This window comes from Gorilla gorilla, chromosome 17, assembly GCF_029281585.2.
Source record: "Gorilla gorilla gorilla isolate KB3781 chromosome 17, NHGRI_mGorGor1-v2.1_pri, whole genome shotgun sequence".
NCBI lineage: Eukaryota > Metazoa > Chordata > Mammalia > Primates > Hominidae > Gorilla > Gorilla gorilla.
In genome coordinates this window covers 54,768,548-54,794,252 of record NC_073241.2, presented here as the reverse complement: position 1 = coordinate 54,794,252, position 25,705 = coordinate 54,768,548, and positions in this window count along the sequence as shown.

Below are 25,705 nucleotides of genomic sequence, written 5' to 3'. Positions count from 1 at the left end.
TACCATCTGTTCTCTGTAAATTTCTGGACTATCAACCAATTTAACAACAAAGAGGCTGTAGCCATGTTTCTGTTTTTTTAAGGAGCTGTATAGAATTTAGACCTCCAGTACTTCCATCTCTCCTTACAATATTTTTAAATAAACTTTAAAAATTTTATTTTTAATTATTATGGTACATAATAGAGTACATATTTTTGGGGTAGATGAGATATTTTGATACAGGTATAATAAAAATCACATCAGGGTAAATGGATTATCCATAACCTCAAGCATTCATCATTTCTTTGTGGTACAAACAATCCAATTATAATCTTTTAATTATATTTAAATATACAATAAATTATTGTTGACTGTAGTTACCCTGTTGTGCTATGACATACTAGATCTTAATCATTTTATCTAATTATATGTATTTTTTTTTTTTTTGAGATGGAGTCTCGCTCTGTCGCCCAGGCTGGAGTGCAGTGGCGCCATCTCGACTCACTGCAAGCTCCGCCTCCTGGGTTCACGCCATTCTCCTGCCTCAGCCTCCTGAGTAGCTGGGACTACAGGTGCCCGCCACCACGCCCGGCTAATTTTTTGTATTTTTAGTAAAGACGGGGTTTCACCGTGTTAGCCAGGATGGCCTCGATCTCCTGACCTCGTGATCTGCCTGCCTCAGCCTCCCAAAGTGCTGGGATTACAGGCGTGAGCCACTGCGCCTGGCCATCTAATTATATTTTTGTACCCATTAACTATACCCACTCCTGCCACTTCCCATTACCCTTTCCAGCCTGTGGTAACCATTCTTCTACTCTCTATCTCCATGAGTTCAATTATTTTCATTTTAAGTTCCCACAAATAAGTGAGAACAAGTGAAGTTTGTCTTTCTGTGCCTAGCTTATTTCACTTAACATAATGACCTCCAGTTCCAACCATGCTGTAGCAAATGATAGGATATTCTTCTTTTTTATGGCTTTATAGTACTCCACTGTGTATATATACACCACATTCCGCTTATCCATTTGTCTGTTGATGGACTTAGGTTAATTCCAAATATTTGCTATTGTGAATAGTGCTGCAATAAACATGGGAGTACAGATATCTCTTCGATATAATAATTTCCATTCTTTTGGGTATATACTTAGCAGTGGGATTGATGGATCATATGGAAGTTCTACTTTCAATTTTTTGAGGAAACTCCAAACTGTTCTCCCTAGTGGTTGTACTAATTTACATCCACACCAACAGTGTGTAAGGGTCCTTTTTTCACCACATCCTCACCGGCATTTGTTATCGTTTGTCTTTCAGTTAAAAGCCACTTTAACTGGGGTGAGATGATATCTCATTGTGGTTCCGATTTGCATTTCTCTGATGATCAATGATGTTGAGCACTGTTTCCCATTTGTATGTCTTCTTTTGAGAAATGTCTGTTCAGATCTTTTGCCCATTTTTAAATCAGATTATTAGATTTTTTCCTATTGAGTTGTTTGAGCTCCTTATATATTCTGGTTATTAATCCCTTGTCAGGTGGAGCATTTACAACTATATTCTCTCTTTCTGTGGGTTGTCTCTTCACTTTGTTGATTGTTTCCTTTGCTGTGCAGAAGCATTTTAACTTGATATGATCCCATTCGTCCATTGGCAGTTTCAGTTTTAACATCTCCTTTTTCATCTCTGATTTTATTTATTTGGGTCTTCCCTCTTGTTTCTTAGTCTGGCTAAAAGTTTGTTGGTTTTGTGTATTTTTTCAAAATGCCAACTTTTTGTTTCATTGATCTTTTATATTGTTTTCTTCATTTCAACTTCATTTATTTCTGCTCTGATCTTTATTATAATATTTCTTTTATTCTACTAAATTTGGGTTTGATTTGCTCTTGCTTTTCTAGTTCTTAAGATGTATCATTCGACTTTATTTGAAATTTTTCTGTTTTTTGATGTAGACACTTATAGCTATGAATGAACTTCCCCGTTAGTATTGCTTTCACTGTATTGCATTGGTTGTGGTATGTTGTGTTTCCATTATCATTAGTTTTAAGATATTTTTAAATTTCTTATTTCTTCATTGACCCACCAGTCACTAAGAAGTATATTGTTTAATCCTCATTTGTCTGCATAGTTTCCAAAATTCCTCTTGTTATTTATTTCTAGTTTTATTCCATATGGTCAAAGAAGATACTTGATATAATTTTAATTTTTTGAATGTTTTAAGAGTTGCTGGCTGGGCGCTGTGGCTCACACCTGTAATCCCAGCACGCTGTGGCTCACACCTGTAATCCCAGCACTTTGGGAGGCTGAGGCAGGCAGATCACCTGAGGTTGGGAGTTCAAGACCAGCCTGACCAACATGGAGAAACCCCATCTCTACTAAAAAATAATACAAAATTAACCGGGCATGGTGGCACATGCCTGTAGTCCCAGCTACTCAGGAGGCTGAGGCAGGAGAATCACTTGAACCCGAGAGGCGGAGGTTGTGATGAGCTGAGATTGCACCATTGCACTCCAGCCTGGGCAACAAGAGCGAAACTCCGTCTCAAAAAAAAACAAAAAAAGAGTTTTTTTGTGACCTAACATATGGTCTATCCTTGAGAACTATCCATGTGTTGAGGAGAAGAATGTGTATTCTACAGCTGTTGGATGAAATGTTCTGAAAATATCTATTAGGTCCATTTGTTCTACAGTGCAGATTAAGTCTGATGTTTCTTTGCTGATTTTCTATCTGGATGATCTGTCCGATGCTGAAAGTGAGATTTTGAAGCCTCCAGCTATTATAGTACTGGGGTCTGTCTATCTCTTTCTTTCTTTCTTTTTTTTTTTTTTTTTTTGAGACAGAGTCTTGCCTTGTCACCCAGGCTGGAGTACATTGGCGCGATCTCGGCTCACTGCAAGCTCTGCCTCCCGGTCTCAAGCTATTCTCTTGCCTCAGCCTCCCGAGTATCTGGGATTACAGGTGCACGCCACCATGCCCAGCTAATTTTTTGTATTTTTAGTAGAGACAGGTTTTCACCATGCTGGCCAGGCTGGTCTCGAACTCCTGACTTCGTGATCCACCTGCCTCAGCCTCCAATAGTGCTGGGATTATAGGCGTGAGCCACTGTGCCCAGCTCTATCTCTTTCTTTAGCTCTAATAATATGTGCTTTATATATCTGGGTGCACCAGTATTGGGTACATATATATTTAAAATATTTATATCCTCTTGCTGAATTGACCCTTTTTCATTATATAATGTCCTTCTTTGTCTTTATTAGTAGTTTTTGTTTTTAAATCTATTTTGACTGATATTCCTGCTATTTTTGGTTTCAATTTGAATGGAATATCATTTTCCATTCCCTTATTTTCAGTCTGTGTGTCTTTATAGGTGAAGGTGTTTCTTGTAGGCAACAGATCATTGGGTCTTGTTTTTTAAATCTCTTTGGCCATTCTATGTATTTTGATTGAAGAGTTTAGTCCATGTACATTCCATGTAATTATTGATAAGTAAGGAGTTACTCCTGCCATTTTGTTATTGATTTTCGGCTGGTTTTATGGTTGTCTCTTCCTACTTTTCTTTCTTCCTGTCTTCCTTTTAGTGAAGGTGATTTTCTCTGGTGGTATGTCTTAATTTCTTGCTTTTTATTTTTTGTGTATCTATTGCATGTCTTTTAATTTGAGGTGACCATGTTGCTTGAAAATATTTTATAACCCATTATTTTAAGCTGATGACAACTTAACACTGATTGCATAAAGAAACAAACAGGCAAAAGAAAACTAATAAAAACTTTACATTTTAACTTTGTCCCCTCACTTTTAAACTTCTGGTTGTTTCTATTCATATCTGATTGTACCATCTATGTCTTGAAACATTGTCATATGTGTTATTTTTAATTGGTTCATCTTTTAGTCTTTCTGCTCAAGATGTAAGTAAAACCAGGTACTGTGATTACTCACCTAATTTTTGGTTCGTATGAGGTGTTTTTTGCACAGATAGTTGTTCAATTTGGTGTTTCTGTGGGGGAAGACCATTGGTAGAGGCTTCCATTTGGCTATCTTACTCTGCCTATTCTCTGTGGCCATGTTCCCGGAAAGAACTATATTGCTCTAAAGGCATAGGCAAGAAAAGGCAAATCATTATGCTTTCATTCTTTACTCAAAGTAAGCATTTAGTAACTGTTCATGAGGAGAGTACCCAAGTAGCTTATGCAACAACTTCCTTGTAGAAGTAATGGTTCCATTGAAAATGGGGAAGTGGAAGCCACAATATGACATCAAATTGATATTTCCTATATATCAGAATCAGCATTTCAGAATGGAAGCAGGACAATAGCCCCCAAATCACAGTAGCAAAGGCAACAAAGTTCATTTCTACTACTGCTACATGCCCATCATGGATTAGTTAGGGGCACTGCTCCATGTTGACTTATCTCTGTGATGACAGAGCTAGTAATAATAGCACTAACAGGAACATTACTGATTGTCACAGCAGAGAAAAAGAGTGAAAGATAGATGACTCAGTCACTCTTGAAACTTCCCCAGAAGCGACATGGATCTCTTGCATTCATATTTCATGTGGTCAGTGTTTCACAAGGTCATATCTAACTCTGGAGTGGATAGGCAGTGCAGTCCTACCATGTGCCTGGAAAGAGGACAGCTGAGACTCTCAGGTACACAGCACTAATTCCTAGCATCCTGATGAAAGTTGAACTTTTCTTCTATTTCAACCATCAACGCAATTATTACCACCCTCACTACCACCACTAGTTAAAAGGTATTGAGTATTTACTACTTGCCAGGTACTATGCTTTATTCATTAGCTCCTTTACTCATCACATTAAGTCTTACAAGTAGATACTATTGTCATTTGCACTTTTAGATAAGAAAGTAAATCCTTAAAGAGAAAAGTATGTAGGCGCAGGTCATGCGCTCAGTGTGGGAAAGAGTTAAGATTTGAACTTAGATACCTCTGACTCAAGGACTTGTGCTCCAAGACATCCTATAATATTATCATTCTAGCCTTGTTGGACTATGTCTAAAATTAATACTGAAGACTTATATATCTAAGCCTTTTTAAAGAAGTTCTTAAGTCAAACCAAAGATATGCAAAAGTAAGATATTTGGTACAGGCTTAGTCACCTTGACACATCTGCCAGGCTTTGTGAAAAGGGAGACATGGGGAAAGGGAAGGAACTCATGGGCTGGTCAATATTCCTCTTTCTTTTTACGAGGTCCTATCTAGCTACCCACAAAGTGGTAGGCTTCTTCCTAGGTATGACTCTCAGAATCCCATAACCTGGGGTCTAGTTTTTAAAAATTGCTCTCCATGACTTCTGAACCTCAGAGTCAGACTCATATGAATATATATTTTTCTTCTTCTTAAAGGGCCCCACCTTAATTTTCTTTTAAGAAACTGAAAAGCTGCTTTAGCATACTAATTTGGGTCATTAATGCCCATAGATCTGAGCCTCTTGTAGAAAGATTGATGCTAACATTTAAATATGTGGCCTTGTTTGTCCTTCACTGACAACCTTTTACTATATTTGGACAGTACAATTTTATCTTTATTGCTTTTGGTGTACACAGAGTGTCAAGGTAAGTAGTTGAGATATCAAAATGGAGAGATAACACCTGTGCTGAGTGAGGTAGACCAACATCTCTTTCTGTTGTTCCCCCTCAAGGCCTTGCTAGCACCTCAGATAGAGCTGCCTCTCCATCAGATGACTCTGTTGGCCTGAAGGACTGTCCTGCAGTGATTTACCTACTACTTCAAACCACAGTTCTTGGAAGTTCAACTGAATGTCAAGTTCATGTTTAGTTTTTAGAAAATGCTGTGTCTAGCCTACAAGGAAGCTCAGTGCTAGGGCTAGTGCCACATCTGCAGTACTGTGAATTCCCTGTGAGTCCAGGTGAGAAGCATTAAACGTATGTGGTTCTTCCTCTTGCTTCACATTGTCTATCATCTGCATTGACAATATGCAGATTGATGTACTGGGCAGGAGGATGAGTTGAAGTAAAGCTCAAGATCTGGGGTCTGCTCTGGAGGATTTAATTTAGAAAATTAAATTAAGCTACTGTGGTGTGTGTGTGTGTGTGTGTGTACACTCACACATAACCGTTAAGTTGGTTTGTAGAACTATTATGTTTAGAGCTTGGAAGGAACTAGGGAAATCTGATGGCCCAAACTTGTACCTGTCAAATAGCATTTGCTAGTAATCCAATGTCCTCAAAAGAGCAGAGCAAGAGTGGCTAGCCACTGTTCTGACCTAGACACTGACAATGTTATTCCTAACCTTCTCAGAGGAAATATTTGTTTTGTATTTTCTCTTGTCTGATCTCTCATCCCAGTACCATGATAAAATGGCTTCTGTATGCTTTCTCCTGTTTTTCAAGAAGCCATCAAATGTGAAGTCACACATCTCTTCTGTTGTGTGGATGCATGCGTATCTGTTGTCAATTACCATTTAGTCTACCCCTACCCTGCCCCATATAGGGGAATCTACTCTGTTGCTAACTTTAGGACACACTTTCAGTGTCTCACTCATATTTCTTCACCCTTACCACATCAGTGCACACCTGCTGACCTCCCACTGCCAGAATATGCTTTTTTATTTTTTATTTTTTGCTTGAGGGCTTTCCCCCAACACTTTGCTACTCCTATGAGAATCTACAGCCCTCATCTACCCATACACACCCCCAAAGCCCTCAACCTGTGACTGATGGGATTTGGTGTAGAAATACCCAAACTCCCAATCTCTTGTGTGGGGTAACTCTGATTAATTTCCAGTGACCTATAGTGGCAGCTGGCTTGATAACACACCTTTTTACTGACTCTCTGTCGTTTGTCCCCTCACTTTCTTACCCCCCCCCAAGTGTCCCTTTATCTTCCCAGCACACAGCTTTCTGGCTTCTCCTTGTCTGAGGGTCTGAGTTTGGAGGCACCCTAAGGCACCAGTTAAGAGCAAGTGCTGACAAGCTGGTATTGGAGAATTTCATGAAAGATTTATTTTTTAAAAGGTTTGCTGGAGCAGAGGGGTTGAACATCTGGAAAGTTTAAGTTCTCCTTCTAAAGAAACAGTGGTGAAATGGAGTCGGAAGCAGAAACCTGATCTGCAAAGCTGGTCAAAGAGGCTGTACCTGCTTCTTCCCAATGTTAGAGGGACTCAGAAATAGAAGCTGTGCTGGCCAGAAGCTGGAGGGAGAAAGGGAAAAGTCATTTGTGCTGGGCAGCATATCAGACTTTGTATGTGATGGCCCTGGGGCAATTTTGAAGCTTCCATTTGTCATTTGTTTCCCCTCTGGTGAGAGAGAAGCCACTGTTTTGTTTTGAAGCATTTTGTGCTATGCACAGGTGTGCCTAATTCCACATACGACTCTCTGTGTTCTCTGAGCCCAACTGCAAACACATCTTTCACAACGTCCCAGTGCATTTGTCACTCACCCCGAGTGTTTCCTACCACAGGAGTTTTGCTCAGGGAATGCTCTTCTAACTCTCCTAGCTCCATCTGCCCAAGGATTTGCTTCTGATTGCAAATATCTTTCTAGGAAATTTGCATTTCTTCCAAAAGTCTCGTAAAATGTTTTCAGTCTCCATGCTTTATTATCTGTCCCATGTGATGTTAGTGGTGTATAATGGGTTATGCATTGGAAATTCCTGGCAGCTTTGGGGATAGGATTATCATTTCTCTTCTAGCATCAGAAGTTCAACACACACACACACACACACACACACACACACACACACACACACACAATTTCTATATAGCTCTTGGCAATCTCCTCTTCTCTCTGCATTTCCCCATGTGTTGAACCTAAGAAAGAGTCTTGACTTTCTCCATCCCCTCACTGCTCCCATATCCAGTCAGTCAACAAAGCTCCCCCATTTCACCTGGTAAACCTACCCATATCATTTTGCCTTTACTACCGTTATCTCATCCCATTCCTCCCAACGAGACGATTGTCTCTACTCTTTTCCCTTTCCGTCATCTCTTCACAATGCAGCCAGACTGATCACACCAAAACACAAATATAATAATTTCAATTCCCCTACTAAGCCTTTTCAGTGGCTTCCCACTCCCCATCCTAAACTCTCACCTGGACTTCCAGGCCTTCCTACTCACCTCTTCAGAGTCATCTCTCACCATCCTCTGCCTGGCCTTCTCTTTCCTCACTCTTCACCCTTCTGTTTCTGTCTCCAACTTAACATCCCCTCTCCCTTGCCCACAGGCCTCTGCTACTGTCCAGGACACCTCTTTGTCCCTACTTTCTCACATTTGTCTACCTCATACTTTCGGCTTCAACTTAAAAATATTTCCTTGAGGGCTTTTCCCTGATCTGTAAATGAGTTTAGGTTTCTACTATATGTTAGACTTCGCCTTCATAGTGCTTATCACATTTTATTATTTTTATTTACTTATTTGTCTTCCCAGCCAAACCATAAACTCTGTAAGGACAACTGTGTCTTTCTTGCTTGTCATTGCATTCTCTGTGCCTAAAATAGTGTCTGGGTGTAGAGTTAACTAACTAAAAGGCTTTAAATATATTTCTCTATATTATGAAGAGAAAGGGCATCACAATATATTGTAATTGGACATTTCTGGTCTGGTCTCAGTCACCTCCCAGCTTTACTTAGTCAATATTGGTTATCTGTAAAGAAGCTGAACTAGATGATATCTATTTCAGACCTAGTATTATAAGTGCTTTTATATACCTGTATATATGTTATGTGGTCTAATATAACCTTGCTATGTTTTTAACCCTATGCCGATGAAATATCTGAATAATTATTTCGTTATGGTTTCTTATGTGTATACCTTTTGTGTTATTGACTCTCATCTTTATTTGGCTTTTTCAATAGAAAGAGGCAAGATACTTTAACAGCAATTAATGTAATTTTTCACACGTTCATGGGGATTGTACGTCCTTTCTGCTCTTCTTCCTATAGTAGTTTCAGTGATTGAGGAACATTGCCCTAACATGACAGTTGGTTCTGATGGTTAACCTATACATCTTTAAATAAATATATTATCCTCCTTCTCTTCCTTTTGATGCTTGGAAAATCACTGATATTCAGAGATTCCACTGGCTGGAGCTACAGACAGGTGGCAGGTAGGGCAAAGGAGGTGACATAAGTGCCCCAAACTACCTAAGAGTTATATATATGGGGAGTTAGGGCCGTCTGCTTTGTACAATGCCCAAATTGCATGCTGTCCATTTTGGAATTCTCCTTGCCTTCTTTTGCCTTTCAAGGCTGTCCTTGATGACCATGTCTAACTCTATTCAAGGTGTTAGAGGATGAGAGCACACAGTAATTTGCCCCAGTCCCTAAGAGCACTAGTATCTCACCTTTATTGAATTCATTCTGTGCTAATATTGGATGGGATGGTGTTAATTTTCTATTTCTTTGTTTGAAGAGATCCTGGAAGAATCACTAAGGAGTATTTACAGGATAATAATGTCACAATCTACAGTCCTTAATTTGTTGATTCTCTGCAAGCCTTCTTTTACTTTAACTGTTGTCTTTTCTTTTCTGCTTCCATGAGAATTAAAAGTCATTTGGTTTGTTGTTGGCTTTAATATAGTTTATTATTAGCAAGGTTATTATTTGAAGTCCAAGGGGTGGCTACGATCCTACCAGCAGTTTTGTACAAATAGTGGACACAATTCCTCTTCATTATTTCTAGTCAATTCTCAAATGCTATTTTCTTAGCACTGCCAGGGCATTCTTTTTTATGGATATCAGCGATCATTTAAAAAGCAATCCAAGGGTATTGAAGAAGAGATTTCATACTGTAAAAACCTGACAGCCTTTATCATGTAGAATAAAATAGCAACTATATTTTTTTTCTAATTCACTGCTGTTGGTGGAGATTTTAAAAGATGATTATAATAAGCACTCTTCTTAGTTGACCCATGAATTATTTGGTTCTGTTGCTGAAATGTCAAGCAGTCAACTAAGAAAAGGAGTACAATTTAACTAACAAACCTATTCCCAGAGCAGTGCAGATGGTGTTTCTGCTCCTTCCCTTGAGAGACCACTTTGTAATCCAATAGTTCTTACAGTCAGGAATTTTTTTCTTGACATTTAGCCTAAAATTTCCCTTACCTGAGATCATCTCATTATGAAAAAAAAAAAAAAACCCACACACACACATAACAAAAAACAAAATCCACTCACAGCTGGTTTTAAAAATTATCCCCTGCAGTGGTACAAACACCTCTATTTCAGTGCATTTATTCTTAATAATGGATTTCTATAGATTTTTGTTGCTGGTGTCTGGGATCCCAATTCTTGTTACTACTATTACTATTATTTTGTTATTTTGTATTTTCAGTCTGTTTTTTCCTATGGGTAAGCAGAGTTCTAAATGCTCTTTTTTCTGCCTGGTTTTTTAATGCCTTGTTTATTCTATTAATCTCAACTAGTCTAAGGCTGTTCTTTGAGTGGTTGTGACATGGCTAATACTGCCATCCTGGACCTTACGATGGATAGCAATCATCACCTCCCACAACTAGACTGCAAGGCCATATACGCCCACTGCCAGCATGGCAAAACCTCAGGGCCACCATATTCCAGGGTAATTATTTCAATAGGACTCTGTTTCTTCCCTTCTTTCTTCGCTCCCACTCCCATACTCTCTTTCTCTCTCTTTCCTTCTTTACTTCTTTAAGGTGAGATAAGGTGTCTTTCTTCTCTTGTTGGGTTGATTGACACTCAATACTGTATTATCCATTTTCCATCATCATTTTTAAGTACAGAAAGCTCCCACTAAGTAGGAAGTGTGTTTTGAGCTGGTGTGTGTGTGTGTATACAGTCATGCGCCACACAACGAGAAACCGCATATATGACAGTGGCCCCATACGATGATAATGAAACTGGCCTAGTGACGTCATAGCCCCATCATAATGTCCTGTCACAATGCGTTACTCACGTGTTTATAGTGATGCTAGTGTAAACAAACCTACTACATTGCCAATCAGTTGTATAAATTTATAGCACATACAGTTATGTACTGTTCACACTACTTGATAATACATGACTATGTTGCTGGTTTACCTATTTACTATACAATACTTTTTATCATTATTTTGGAGTATACATCTTCTACTTATTAAAACAAAGTTAACTGTAAAGCAGCCTCAGGCAGCTTTTTCAGCAGATATTCCAGAAGAAGGCACTATTATTATAGGAGATGACAGCTCTTTGTGTGTTATTGTCCCTGAAAACCTTCCTGTGGGACAAGATGCAGAGATGGAAGACAGTGATACTGAATATCCTGATCCTATGTAGGCATAGGCTAATGTGTGTGTTTGTGTCTTTGTTTTTAACAAAAAAGTTTAAAAAGTAAACAAAAATAAGAATAAGAAACAGCTTATAGAATAAGGATTTAAAAAAGTATTTTTGCATAGTTGTACAATGTGCTTATGTTTTAAGCTAAGTGTTATTATAAAAGAGTCAAAAAGTTTTGAAAAATAAAAAGTTTAAGAAGTAAAAAGTCACAGTAAGCTTTCTCTAATTTATTGTTAAAGAAATAAAAAAGTTTTAAAAATAAACTTAGTGTAGTCTAAGTGTACAGTGTCTATAAAGTCTACAGTAGTGGACAGTAACATCCCGGGCCTTCACATTCACTCACCACTCACTCACTAACTTACCTGGAGAAACTTTTAGTCCTGCAAGCTCCATTCATAGTGAGTGCCCTATACAGGTATTTTTAAATTTTTTATACCATTTAAAATTTTCTGTTTATATACACAAATACCATTGTGTTACAGTTGCCTGCAGTATTCAGTACAATAACATGCTGTACAGGTTTGTAGCCTAAGAATAACAGGCCATACCCTGTAGCCTAGGTGTGTAGTGGGCTACACCATTCAGGTTTGTGTAAGTACACGCTATGGTGTTTGCACAATGAAGAATCCATCTAAGGACATATTCTCAGTACGTATCTTTGTGGTTAAGCAATGCATGATGGATTGCATATTTAATTAATTAGTAGGCTTTATATTTTAGAGTAGTTTTGGCATCACAGCAAAATTGAGTATGAAGTACAGAGTTCCCACTTAACCCCTCTGTGCCACACACACACAGCCTCCCCCACCATTAGTATCCCACATCAGTGCGGTACCTTTGTTACAACCAATGAATGAACATATACCCACCATTATCAACCAAAGTCCATAGTTGATATTAAAGTTCACTCTTGTGTGTTCTATGGGTTTCGACAAATGTATAATGACATGTATTCACCATGATATTGTGTCAAACAGAATACTTTGACTACCCTAAAAGTCTCCCTGATACAGATACTTTTATGGTCTCAGGATCTTGCTCATAATCCCAGTTTTCCTGAGTTATATGCAAGAAAAAAATTAAAAGTTACTGGTAACAATATATGCTATCTAACAATCTTAACCATGGATTCTCTGGGGGTCAATCTAACATGCACAGAAGAACACCTTTAAGGGGGTTGTAGTCATGATAACTGTGTGCATTTAACTTCAATGCAAAAAGTTACAGAGTGGAGACCCTGAATTCACCCACAATATTTCCAAGTGTGGCTAATGTATCATTTTATAATTTGACTCTCCGAGGTCCAGATTAAGATCTATGTGCTGCTAAAACTATGGTGTCCCCAGCTACTCAGGAGGCTGAGGCTGGAGGATTGCTCGAGCCCAGGAGGTAGAGGTTGCAGTGAGCTGAGATCACACCACTGCACTCCAGCCTGGGTGACAGAGAGAGAGACCCTTTCTCAAAACAAAATGAAACAAACAAACAAAAATATTGTGGTGTTCGTCCTCATATTTAATTCAAAATACAAACAACAATAAACCACAGAATAATAATAATAAGTAAGTCTGATCAGTTTTTTATTGACGATGACTACCTGAATGTTCCTTTGAAAATATCTGAAACATCACACCCTTAAAAAACAAAACAAAACAAAATCTTTCTCTTGCTCTACATTTGCTGATACCTGAAGCACACATTTGGCCAGCTTGCTGTATAATCTAGAACTATTTTTTTCTGTATTTCCTATTCTTATAAATTGTTTGTGTTCTTACTTTTGCTAAATAAAAACCTTATTTTTTTAAATACAGTGTTTTTACTATTTTTGTGCAAATTTGTTCTTTAAATTTGGATAGAATGAAGAGAAAAGGCAAAGGGGGAAAGGGAGGAGAATTGTAAATATCTGTGAAAATCCTCCATGTAGCTTGGACCAGATTGTCCATAGCTAACTGGTTGATGACCCTTAAATCTCTAAATGCCTGAGTGTCCTTTCTTCACAGTTAGCACCAAGGGAATCACAGATATTTTAGATTTCAAGCCTCTTCTTTGGTTGCAGAAATTTCTCATGAAAAAATACACCCTGGACTCATTTCCTACTATGGAAATTGCAACCTGGAGAAAGTTTTGCAAACATTAAATGGCATGCCGAATCAAACAATTCATAACTAATTAAGGTACAACCAAAGCACCAAACTGTGGCTTTAAGAATGATGAGGCTGAGCCCTCTTTAGTGGGTTTGTTGATTTGAACTGTGTTTGTGGTTAGCCAGACCAAATAGTCCCAGGTGGCTTGGGTCCTCACCTCCTCACCCACTCTTTTTCTCAGCAGTATTCTTATGCTGTCACTCCATCAACAAATATTTGCTGAGCCCCTGCTGTGCATAAGGCACTGTGCAATGAAGAAAAATGAAGAAAAAGCATAAATTTTGCCACCAAAAAATGCTTACGGTCTAAATAAGGAAGATATTTTATATTCATTGGTTCATTCATCAGATACTATACAATGCTATGCATTGTAAAGCATAACATAAGTGCAATATCAGATGTACTGAGAATTATCCTCAGGTTACAGTCTTGTCCGCTGACTCCAGTGTCAAGTGTTCAGGTCAGCAATAGCTGAAGCTCTTAAAGACCAGAGTCGTGACATTTGCTGTGTGAAAATAAGTAGATAGTAGATCTTCTCTTGTTATTCTGCAGGTAAAGAATGACTTTTCAATTCACTTTCTTTCAGAAAAAATCAGCCTTACATATTCTCCAGATGTCAGTTTGTTTCATTTTCTTTAGAATCTGCAACAGTGCTGATAGAAATATAATGCTAGCCACATATGCAATTTTTTTTTTTTTTTTTGAGACGGAGTCTCGTTCTGTTGCCCATGCTGGAGTGCAGTGGTGCCACCTGGGCTCATTGCAACCTCCGCCTCCCAGGTTCAAGAAATTCCCTGCCTCAGCCTCCCGAGTAGCTGGGATTACAGGTGCCCACCACAATGGCTAATTTTTGTATTTTTAGTAGAGGCGGGTTTCACCATCTTGCCAGGCTTGTCTTGAACTCCTGACCTTGTGATCCACTTGCCTCGGTCTCCAAAATGCTGGGATTACAGGCATGAGCCAGCACATGTGGCCATATGCAATTTAAAATGTACTCCTGGTCACAATAACAAACATAAAAAGGGGTAAAATTTATTTCAATAATATATCCTATTTAATTCAGGATATCTAAAATGTTATCCTTTCAATATGTAATCAATGTAAACACTTGTTAATGAGATATTTTATATTCTTTTTTTATACGAAGTCTTTGAAATGCAGTGTGTGTTTTAAAAATCCAGCACAGTGCCATTTGAATGCTTTCCAAGTACTCAATAGCTACATGTAGATAGTACAGATCTCTGGTGTTTAAACTCTCCACTTGAAATTACTGGAAACTTTCTTAAAGGTTTTCTGTGTAATTACATGGAGAACATTTTATGTCAAGAAGCTGATATGAAAATTTCTTTGTAAGGAGAGCATTTTGGAAGAGCCTAATATGGAATAAAAGCAGCCTCCAGGATCTGGGGGTACCTGAGTGGTGCCCAGTTTTCAGGAAGGAAAGAGACTCTGTGTATTAAAAGGAGGCAAAAGGACTCTGCATATGGGAAGGAGAAAGAAAGAATCCAGGAGACAGGAGCAATAGGGCTGAAGACTCAATGGAAGATGGTCAGGGACATGGCGAACTTTTCCCTCCATTCTCTGAATAATCTACATCACTCTAACATGAATTTGTATCAGTGGATTTTCATTTTTGGTGGTGCCAAGAGTGGGGAGAAGCTTGCAAACAAGAACAAAGGGACAGCTCATATTTGGGTAACAGCAGTACACTTCATAACTAATTCCTATAGTAAAGATGGGATCTTGCATATCGAAGTGAATTCGAAAAATTATGACACCTTAAAAACAACATTTACCTTCTTTACATTTTGTGCGTGGACTTTTTTGCTGCATCTTGTGTGGTATATAGCCTGAAATTTACAGTCAGTTTTCTAGAGACTATTCATATCCCCATCACTACTCAGCACAATGTAGTAGTTCAGAGTGAAGGACTCGAATTCAGGCCAACTCATGTCTAGACACCAGTGCTGCCCCTACTTGCTGAGTGATTTGAGTGATGGTTTATTGTCTCTCATCTTTACATTCACCCTTGGTACTGTTACAGTCTTGCCAATGCACCACAGTATAGCAGTCTCTTGTTGCCTGAGTTAGTACCCAGCGTCCTTTGTCTCAAGACCAAGAAAGTTAAGGAGAGCAGACACCATGTGTGAGGTTGGAGCAAAAGTGAAAGAAAAAAGTTCTCCGCTACAGAGAGGGGCCCTGGAAGAGGGTTGCTCTTTTTACAGTTGAATGCAAAGGCTATTATAAAAAACCAGTGAGGGCTGGGCATATGATTTGCATAAGTCACGAATTTCTGGTAGCTCCACCCCATGCTCCTAGTGCACATGTGGGCCCTTAGCTTGAGTTACTCCATATTGCTTTGTTCTCCTCAATGCGCATGTGTCAGGGGATGGAATTTTCCACTGTGGGCATGTCTGGGCAAGTAATCTGTGTAGTCTTTCTTATCTGTGCAGCTGTGGGCATGTCTTAGGCAAGCCCCTCCTGCAAGTTCCCTTATCTGCGCCTGCAGTTCTTTTGTTTGAAAGAATTCAACCGAGGATCTACCCTAACTACCTGCCTGACCAGTTTCTTCCTTTTTCCTCTCTCAGTACAATGTGGGTGAAAGTGGTATCCACCTAATAGAGTACACATGGCCTGTGTATCGTTAGAGCTCAACAGGTGGTGGTTATTGTCATTATTAGACAGAGCTGTGCCTAAACCAGTGCTTCTCAATGTGCGTTCCCTGGATCCACACCATCAGCCTCACTCCAAACTTGTCAAAAATGCAAACTCTCCAGGCCATCCCACTGTCCAGACCAACTGAATCAGAAACTCTGGGAGTGGACCCAGAAATCCATGTTTTAGCAAGTCCTCCAGGTGATTCTGATGCAAGCTAAAGCTTGGAAACCAATGGCCTATAACAATTCTGGATAAATAAGGAGCTACTCTATATATGGCTTCAAGCTCCCTTGTCAACTGGTTTAAATGTTTAGCAGCTACCATTGTCAGGAACTTCTTAGCTTCCAGTATATATGTGAGGTGCTTGGAGATCCTTAGAGGAAAACTGCAAGATGAAGACAAATGTTATTGCTATCTTAACTGATTTGTCCCAAGTTGAAGCCTGTTAGTAATATTTAGTTCTTCAAGAATCTACCTTAGTGGAGTCCCCTTAGAGCAATACTTAAATCAACTCTTTCCTCTTTTTAATGTTATTGTTTCCTCCTTCCTTCTGTTTATTACCTGAGTTTATTTCATTGGTATTGAATCTTGTCTGAAATTGAACTTCTATTTTGCTTTCTCATATGCCTATTCCAGTAACTGCTCACTGTATGTTCTTCAGTAGCCTTGTCTCTAAGCCCTTGTGAGTAAAAACGTTACGAATGGTTGGTGTCCCATATAAAAATGATAAACAATGTGTAATTGCGTATACAGCGAAGTACACTTTTTATATCTACAAAAGTAAAATAAATTAAATCTCTGCCTCCATCTATCCACTCCAAATACCAAGCTCCTTTAGTTGCATGCCATGAAAGGACAACTATTTGTCCTTGAAATAATGTTTGGCAAGTACAAAAAAGCTACAGGAGGGAAGATATCCTAAGGAATATTATTCTCAGTGTCTTTCCCTTTAACGGGTTTCTGTATTTTTCCTTCACAGTGCAAAACCATTGCCCTCTTCCTGTTGCCTCTCTTTACAGAGAACATTGACCTGCTGCAGAAAAATCAGCCCCTAAAACACTCTTGCTCATCATAGGAAGTAATGGAGCAAGACAGCCGCAGCATGAAGTAGGAAATCTTGAAATTTTTCCCCGGCCATCTCTCCCCCAATCCTCCGTTTTGTCCCTCCTTTTCCCATACCCCACATTCCTCCGGGTTATAACTTAAAAAAAAAATTTTCCCTAGAAGAATCACCGTATGCTTAATTAGGATTTCATAAATGTTTCTTTACACCCCACACAAGCTGACTGCCAAAATTCCTTCTGTAGGACAATATAAAACAGGCTGGAGCCACAGGAATGGCAAGGTGCTACTGCCGAACGTCTATAAAGCCAGTTATGTGAACACAACATTTCTTACCCCAGGCTCTCTTTTCTCCCCCTGCCCGATCCCCACCTCAAATACCATGGGGATTTGAAGCAGTTCAGTTGCATTGTGATGATCTGTTCTTCGAATCATAAGACTGTTTCTAGGTTGATTTTTTTTCTTAGCAACCACTATGGTTGTTCTGAAGCCTACTGTTTTCATTAATATTTACAGATATAGAGGTTTCCATTCTAATATCCAATTTGATGATATTATGATCTATTTTGTGCAGTATGGCATATACTATCTCGAGTTACTGTTCATGCCACCATCGTTAAAGGTAGTTTAGTCTCTCTGTCATAAGCCCTAGAATTCATGGGTTTATAACAGCCATAAAAACACACGTATATTCCATGATGACAGAGCCACACTCAGGGAGTGAATCTTTGTGGAAAATGAGAAGGACCTTGCTTACTGTTTCAAAAACCAAAAATGCTATTGTTTTCAGGGCATTTGACTTTTTTTTTTTTTTTTTTGCCCATCAAAATGAAAAATGGTTTAATTTAATTTCTCAAAAGAAATATGAGGAGCTGTGTACTCATTACCAACTCCTTTGCTAGATTTTTAAAGTCATTTCATTTTTAAAAAGAATTGTGGCCTATCTGGAATAAAATTATACTTGCATAAAAATTTATCACATTCTTCGTGTGTGTTCATTTTGCCTGCGTTTTAATCCATGCTGAATGCTGTTTGCAAATCTGTAACAGCAGACACGCTTGTGTCTGCTAAGCTAACGCTTTTATGTAGTTTCTTTTCCTGATCCCTGATAATTGTTTTGGTCATAGAAAGTTAATGTTTATTTTTTAATCTGTGTTAATTTTTGAGTTAATTAGAATAAGGAATTTATTGCCTGTACATGCAAATGTAGCCCCCAAAGTTCATCATTAAAAAGACTTTGAGACTGCAAATTTAACTATCAAATACAAAATAAAGGACAATTAAGGATCATGGAGATTCTAGGTTTTCTTGGTCACAACGCCCATCCTCAATCTTTCATGTGCCTCTTTCATTATTCTCTCATTTATACCCTGATCTCTCTTGTCCCCAACCACCAATCAATACTCATCTATCTAATTACTTGGCCCTTTGAGGAGTGTATGGGTATTGTTTCTATGCTTGTATATTTCTACGTGGGTAAGAAGAATATTCATTGAAAATGAATATTGAGGGACAGAAATGGTCTTTGGTCACTACTTCCTGCCTATGCTTTTTGAAAAGAGTTGAGTGGGTTACAAAAGGTAAGTAACTGCCGATCTAACTTTTTAATAAATGGAACTTGGCAAATCCTTTACAATTGCATTGTACATATAGATTATACATACATATACATATATCATTAGAATAATGGAATCCTTGTTGTGGCTTTAAAAAATAGCTGTATAACAGCAGACAAATCACATAATAAATGTGAGCCTGGCTGGGCATAGTAGCTCATGCCTGTAATCCCAGCATTTTGGGAGGCCAAGGTGGGCAGATCGCATGAGGTCAGGGGTTCGAGGCCAAGCCTGGCCAACATAGTGAAACCCCATTTCTACCAAAAAATACAAAAATTAGCCAGGCATGGTGGCACATGCCAGTAGTCCCAGCTACTCAGGGGGCTGAGGTAGGAGAATTACTTGAACTCGGGAAGTGGAGGTTGCAGTGAGCTGAGACTGCGCCACTACACTCCATCCTGGGTGACAGAGTGAGACCTTGGCTAAAAAAAAAAAAAAAAAAACCAGAAAAAGTGAGCCTGTTTCCTTATCTGTAATAGGTGATATTATAAACCAAGCTTTCCTTTCATGATTCCTGCAAAACTTATGGCTTAAATTTTGTCCTTGCTTTGGACTCACAAATCTACACTTTTAGTTTTGAATTCATTCCTCAGTTCCAAAATACTTGTATTTACATATGCTTATGTATTAATATTTTTTATATATCTATACCTCTATATATTAGCTTTATTGAGGTATAAATCACATACCAAAAAATCATCAATTTGGAGTGTAATATTTGATGAGTTTTAACATATATGCAAATATGTGGTGGTGGTATGCAAACATTACCACAATTAAATTCACTGTATTTTATGGATAAGTAATACTCCTTTATATGAATATAACACAATTAGTTTATTGATTACCCGGTTAATGGACATTTGAATTGCTTCCAGTTTTTTGTTATTATAGATGAAGTTGTTATGAACTTTGTATACATGTCTGGACATATTTTCTCTCTCAAGTAAATAAATACCAGAGATCTTCAACTTATGATGGGGTTACACCCCAGTAAACCCATCTTAAGTTGAAAATATGTAAAAAAATTCAGAGTATCAGTTGTTTACCTTGTGATCATGTGGCTGACTGGGAGCTGTGGTTCACTGCTGCTGCCCAGAATTACTAGGGAGTATCACAGCAAACATTGCTAGCCTGGGAAAAGATCAAAATTCAAACTTCAAAGTATGATTTCTGCTAAATGCATATTGCTTTTACACCATCGTAAAGTTGAAAAATCCTAAGAAGAACCATTATAAGTCAGGGATAGTCTGTTTGCCATTTTGCACGCCCATAAGCATTGTATGAGAGCTCCAGTTTCTCTAAACCCCAATCAGTACTTGACATTGTGGAACTTTTCAATTTTCAGTATCCTAGTAGGAGTGTGTGCTAATACTATCTCTTTGTGGTTGAAATTTGCATTTCACTGACTACTGACTAATTATGTTAAACATTTTTTCATGTGCTTGTTTACCAGGATATATCTTTCTTATCAAAGTGCTAATCATATCTTTAGCCTATTTTTTTCTTTTAGGTTGTTTTCTTATTAGTATTGAGTTATAAGTGTGCTTTATATATTTTTGGTTCTTCAAGGAGTTTCATATCATTGTTGAATGTATTGGCATAATGTTGTCCATAATGTTCCCTGATAATGCTTTCAAATCCCTAATTATGCAGTGATTTCTGATATTGATCATTTTTATCTTTCTTTTTCTTATCAATCTAGAGGTGTGTCAATTTCATTATCTCCTAAAATAAACAGCTTTTGGTTTTATTGATTTTCTCTATTGTTCTGTTTTCTATTTCATCGATTTCTGCTCTTATCCTTTTTATTACCTTCATTATACTACAGAGATGATTAATTTGTACTTCTTCTTCTCACTTTTTATGGGTAAAACTCAGATCTTTTATTTATGGTGTTTCTCCTTTTCTGAGAATTTATTGCTATAAATTCTGCCCGAAGATAGTCATAGCCATATTCTATAAATTTCATGCCAAGTTTTAATTTTTGTTCAGGTCAAAATATTTCTATTTTTTTTTTAATTTCTTCTTTGACCAATGAGTTATTTACAAATGTTTTATTTAGTTTAAAAATGTTTGGAAAATATTCAGATATATTTATTTAATTGATATCTAACTGAATTTGCTTGTTCGGAGAACATATTTTGTATGTTTCCAATGTTTTTAAAATTAATTGAGATATTGAGACCATAATATGGTTTGTTATGTGCACTTGAAAAGAAAGGTTTATATTCTGCTGTTATTAGTGCAGAAATGTTCTCTAAATATACATCAGGTCAAGTTATTTGATAGTGTTTTTAGTTCTTCTATATTCTTACTGATTTCTGTGTACTTATTCTACCAATTACTGCAAGAAGACTATTCTTCAACAATAAATTATGGATTTCTCTATTTCTCTTTTCAGTTCATCAATTTTTGTTTCATGTATTTTGAAGCTGTGTTACTAAATAAATGAACATTTAATTTTGCTATTTCTACTTGATGAATTGACACCTTTATTATTATGTTTTGTTTGTCTTTATGTCTCATAATATCTGTAGTTCTAAAATTTATGTGTAGGTGCTTTAGGTAGGATAGTAAATCTGATTCTCATTACTCTATATTGATCTGAAACAGAAGTTTCTCATTTTCATTTTTGTAACATTTTTGGGGGGAGAATAGAAGTCTGAGTTGATAGTTTTTTATTCTTCTTTCCGTTCTGTCAAGATGTTACTGCTCTTTTCCTAACTTGAATGGTTTCTGAGAAAAATCTACTATCATTCTTTCATTCCACTCTGTATCTTTCTCTGCCTACTTTTAAGGATTTTTTTTTTTTTTTTTTTTACCATTGGCTTTCAGCAATTGGATTATGTCTAGGTGGGTATAATTTTTCTTATGTTTTCTCTACCTTTCAGTGGTTTCATTGAGCTTCTTAGATTTGTGACTTTCTACTTTTCACCACGTTTAGAAAATTTTGTTCACGCAACTGCTATATTTGAATAGTTGTCAACTTTGGTTATCAGGACAGCTGATGTCTTTTCACTTTTCTACCTCTTGTACCTAGAATGGAGAGGTACATAATAGGTGCTTAGTAAGTGAAAACTGTGAAAACTAGCACAAGTAAATATGGCAGACTAGGCAAAATACAAGATCTGTAGTTGGATACTCTGGGATTGAATCTTCAATTCCTTCTTTTATGGCTTCACATTCTTGAGGCTCACATTTTTAATATGGAAATGTTTATAGTGAGGTAATACTTGTATTAAATAAATCTTAATTTTGCAATCCCCAAAAGTAACAACTGACTCCAGCAGGGATTATCCCTGCATGTGAGAAATCATTCTGTGATGGTACATTTTTACTGTAGAATACCACTCAGCAGCAAAAAAGTGGTAAACTATTGATGGGCACAACAACTTGGATGGATCTCAAGAGAATTATGCTGAGTGAAAAAACGAATCCCAGAGGTTTACATACTGTGTAATTCCATTTATATAACATTCCTAAAATGACAAAATTACAGAGATGGAGAACGTTTTGGTCACCATGGGTTAGGGATGGGTGGTGGTGGTGGTGGCTGTGGTTACAAAGGGGTAGCAGGAGGGAGTCCTCTGGTAATAAAACAGTTTTAGATTTTGATTGTGGTGAAAGATACATGAAGCTACACACTTGATAAAATTGCATAGAACAACACACAAACATACATACAAATCAGTGCTTATAAAACTAATGAAATCTGAATAAAGTGTGTGGATGGTACCAATGTAAAGTTCCTGGTTTTGCAATAAGAAGTTCTGAAATGGAGGCAATAATTAATAGCCTACCAATCAAAAAAAGTCCAGGACAGATGGATTCACACCCGAATTCTACCAGAGGTACAAAGAGGAGCTGGTACCATTCCTTCTGAAACTATTCCAATCAATAGAAAAAGAGAGAATCCTCCCTAATTCATTTTATGAGGTCAACATCATCCTGATACCAAAGCCTGGCAGAGACACAACAAAAAAACAGAATTTTAGACCAATATCCCTGATGAACATCGATGCAAAAATCCTCAATAAAATACTGGCAAACCGAATCCAGCAGCACATCAAAAAGCTTATACACCACGATCAAGTTGGCTTCATCCCTGGGATGCAAGTCTGGTTCAACATATGCAAATCAATAGATGTAATCCATCATATAAACAGAACCAAAGATAAAAGCCACATGATTATCTCAATAGATGCAGAAAAGGCCTTCGACAAAATTCAACAGCCCTTCATGCTAAAAACTCTCAATAAACTAGGTATTGATGGGAGGTATCTCAAAATAATAAGAGCTATTTATGACAAACCCACAGCCATATCATACTGAATGGGCAAAAACTGGAAGCTTTCTCTTTGAAAACTGGTACAAGACAGGGATGCCCTCTTTCACCACTCCTATTCAACATAGTGTTGGAAGTTCTGGCCAGGGCAATCAGGCAGGAGAAAGAAATAAAGTGTATTCGACTAGAAAAAGAGGAAGTGAAATTGTCCCTGTTTGCAGATGACATGATTGTATATTTAGAAAATCCCATTGTCTCAGCCCAAAATCTCCTTAAGCTGATAAGCAACTTCAGCAAAGTCTCAGGATACAAAATCAATGTGCAAAAATCACAAGCATTCCTATACACCAATAACAGACAGAGAGAGAGCCAAATCATGAGTGAACTCCCATTCACAACTGCTTCAAAGAGAATAAAATAATGAGGAATCCAACTTACAAGGGATGTGAAGGACCTCTTCAAGGAGAACTACAAACCACTGCTCAATGAAAGAAAAGAGGACACAAACAAATGGAAGAACATTCCATGCTCACGGATGGGAAGAATCAATATCATGAAAATGGCTACACTGCCTAAGGTAATTTATAGATTCAATGCCATCCCCATCAAGCTACAAAAGACTTTCTTCACAGAATTGGAAAAAAACTACTTTAAAGTTTATATGGAACCAAAAAGAGCCTGCATTGCCAAGACAATCCTAAGCCAAAAGAAAAAAGCTGGAGGCATCATGCTACCTGACTTCAAACTATACTACAAGGCTACGGTAACCAAAACAGCATGGTACTGGTACCAAAACAGAGATATAGACCAATGGAACAGAATAGAGCCCTCGGAAATAATACCACACATCTACAACCATCTGATCTTTGACAAACCTGACAAAAACAAGAAATGGGGAAAGGATTCCCTATCTAATAAATGTGCTGGGAAAACTGGCTAGCCATATGTAGAAAGCTGAAACTGGATCCCTTCCTTACACCTTATACAAAACTTAATTCAAGATGGATTAAAGACTTAAATGTTAGACCTAAAACCATAAAAAACCCTAGAAGAAAACCTAGGCAATACCATTCAGGCCATAGGCATGGGCGAGGACTTCATGACTAAAACATCAAAAGCAATGGCAACAAAAGCCAAAATAGACAAATGGGATCTAATTAAACTAAAGAGCTTCTGCACAGCAAAAGAAACTACCATCAGAATGAACAGGCAACCTACAAAATGGGAGAAAATTTTTGCAAGCTACCCATCTGACAAAGGGCTAATATCCAGAATCTATAAAGAACTTAAACAAATTTACAAGAAAAAAAAATTAAACAACCCATCAAAAAGTGGGCAAAGGATATGAACAGACACTTCTCAAAAGAAGACATTTATGCAGCCAAAAGACACATGAAAAAATGCTCATCATCACTGGCCATCAGAGAAATGCAAATTGAAACCACAATGAGATACCATCTCACACCAGTTAGAATGGTGATCATGAAAAAGTCAGGAAACAACAGGTGCTGGAGAGGATGTGGAGAAAAAGGAACGCTTTTACACTGTTGGTGGAACTGTAAACTAGTTCAACCATTGTGGAAGACAGTGTGGCAATTCCTCAAGGATCTAGAACTAGAAATACCATTTGATCCAGCCATCCCATTACTGGGCTTATACCCAAAGGATTATAAATCATACTGCTATAAAGACACATGCACACGTATGTTTATTGCGGCACTATTCACAATAGCAAAGACTTGGAACCAACCCAAATGTCCATCAATGATAGACTGGATTAAGAAAATGTGGCACATATACACCACGGAATACTATGCAGACATAAAAAAGGATGAGTTCATGTCCTTTGTAGGGACATGGATGAAGCTGGAAATCATCATTCTGAGCAAACTATCACAAGGACAGAAAACCAAACACCGCATGTTCTCACTCATAGGTGGGAATTGAACAATGGGAACACTTGGACACAGGGTGGGGAACATCACATACTGGGGCCTGTTGTGGGGTGGGGGGAGGGAGGAGGGATAGCATTAGGAGATATACCTAATGTAAATGACGAGTAAACGGGTACAGCACACCAACATGGCACATGTATACATATGTAACAAACCTGCACGTTGTGCACATGTACCCTAGAACTTAAAGTATAACAAAAAAAAAGTTCCTGGTTTTGGTAGTGAACTATCACTATGCAAGTTGTTAACTTTGGGGAACACAAGGTCGAGGGTGCACAGGACCTTGCTGTATATATCTTTTGTAACCTTTTGTGTATCTATAATTATTTTAAAATTAAGAGTTTAAAAAATATGTAAAATCTCATTGAGAAAAATTCTCAAAATCTCAAAGTACCACCCAATATATTATTTATTAATCAGAAAGGAAAAAAAGTATCTTTACAATTGAAAAGTCTGGTGGGCATCACTTTAACAACCTGATGAAAACTTAGCATGACCGATTATTAAACAAACTGTTGTTATGAGTCCTCTAATATAGAGCATCATCTATGTAATAATTTTGTCAAAAATATTAAATCTGAGTCTAATCATGAGAAAACAATGGAGCAAATCTAGATTACAAGACATTCTACATAACTTTCCTGAGATCTTCAAAAATGTCGTTATCATAAAAGATGAAGAAGAATAGACTAAAGCACATACTGACCAAATGTAATACATGATCTCTGATTAGATCTTGAATTCAA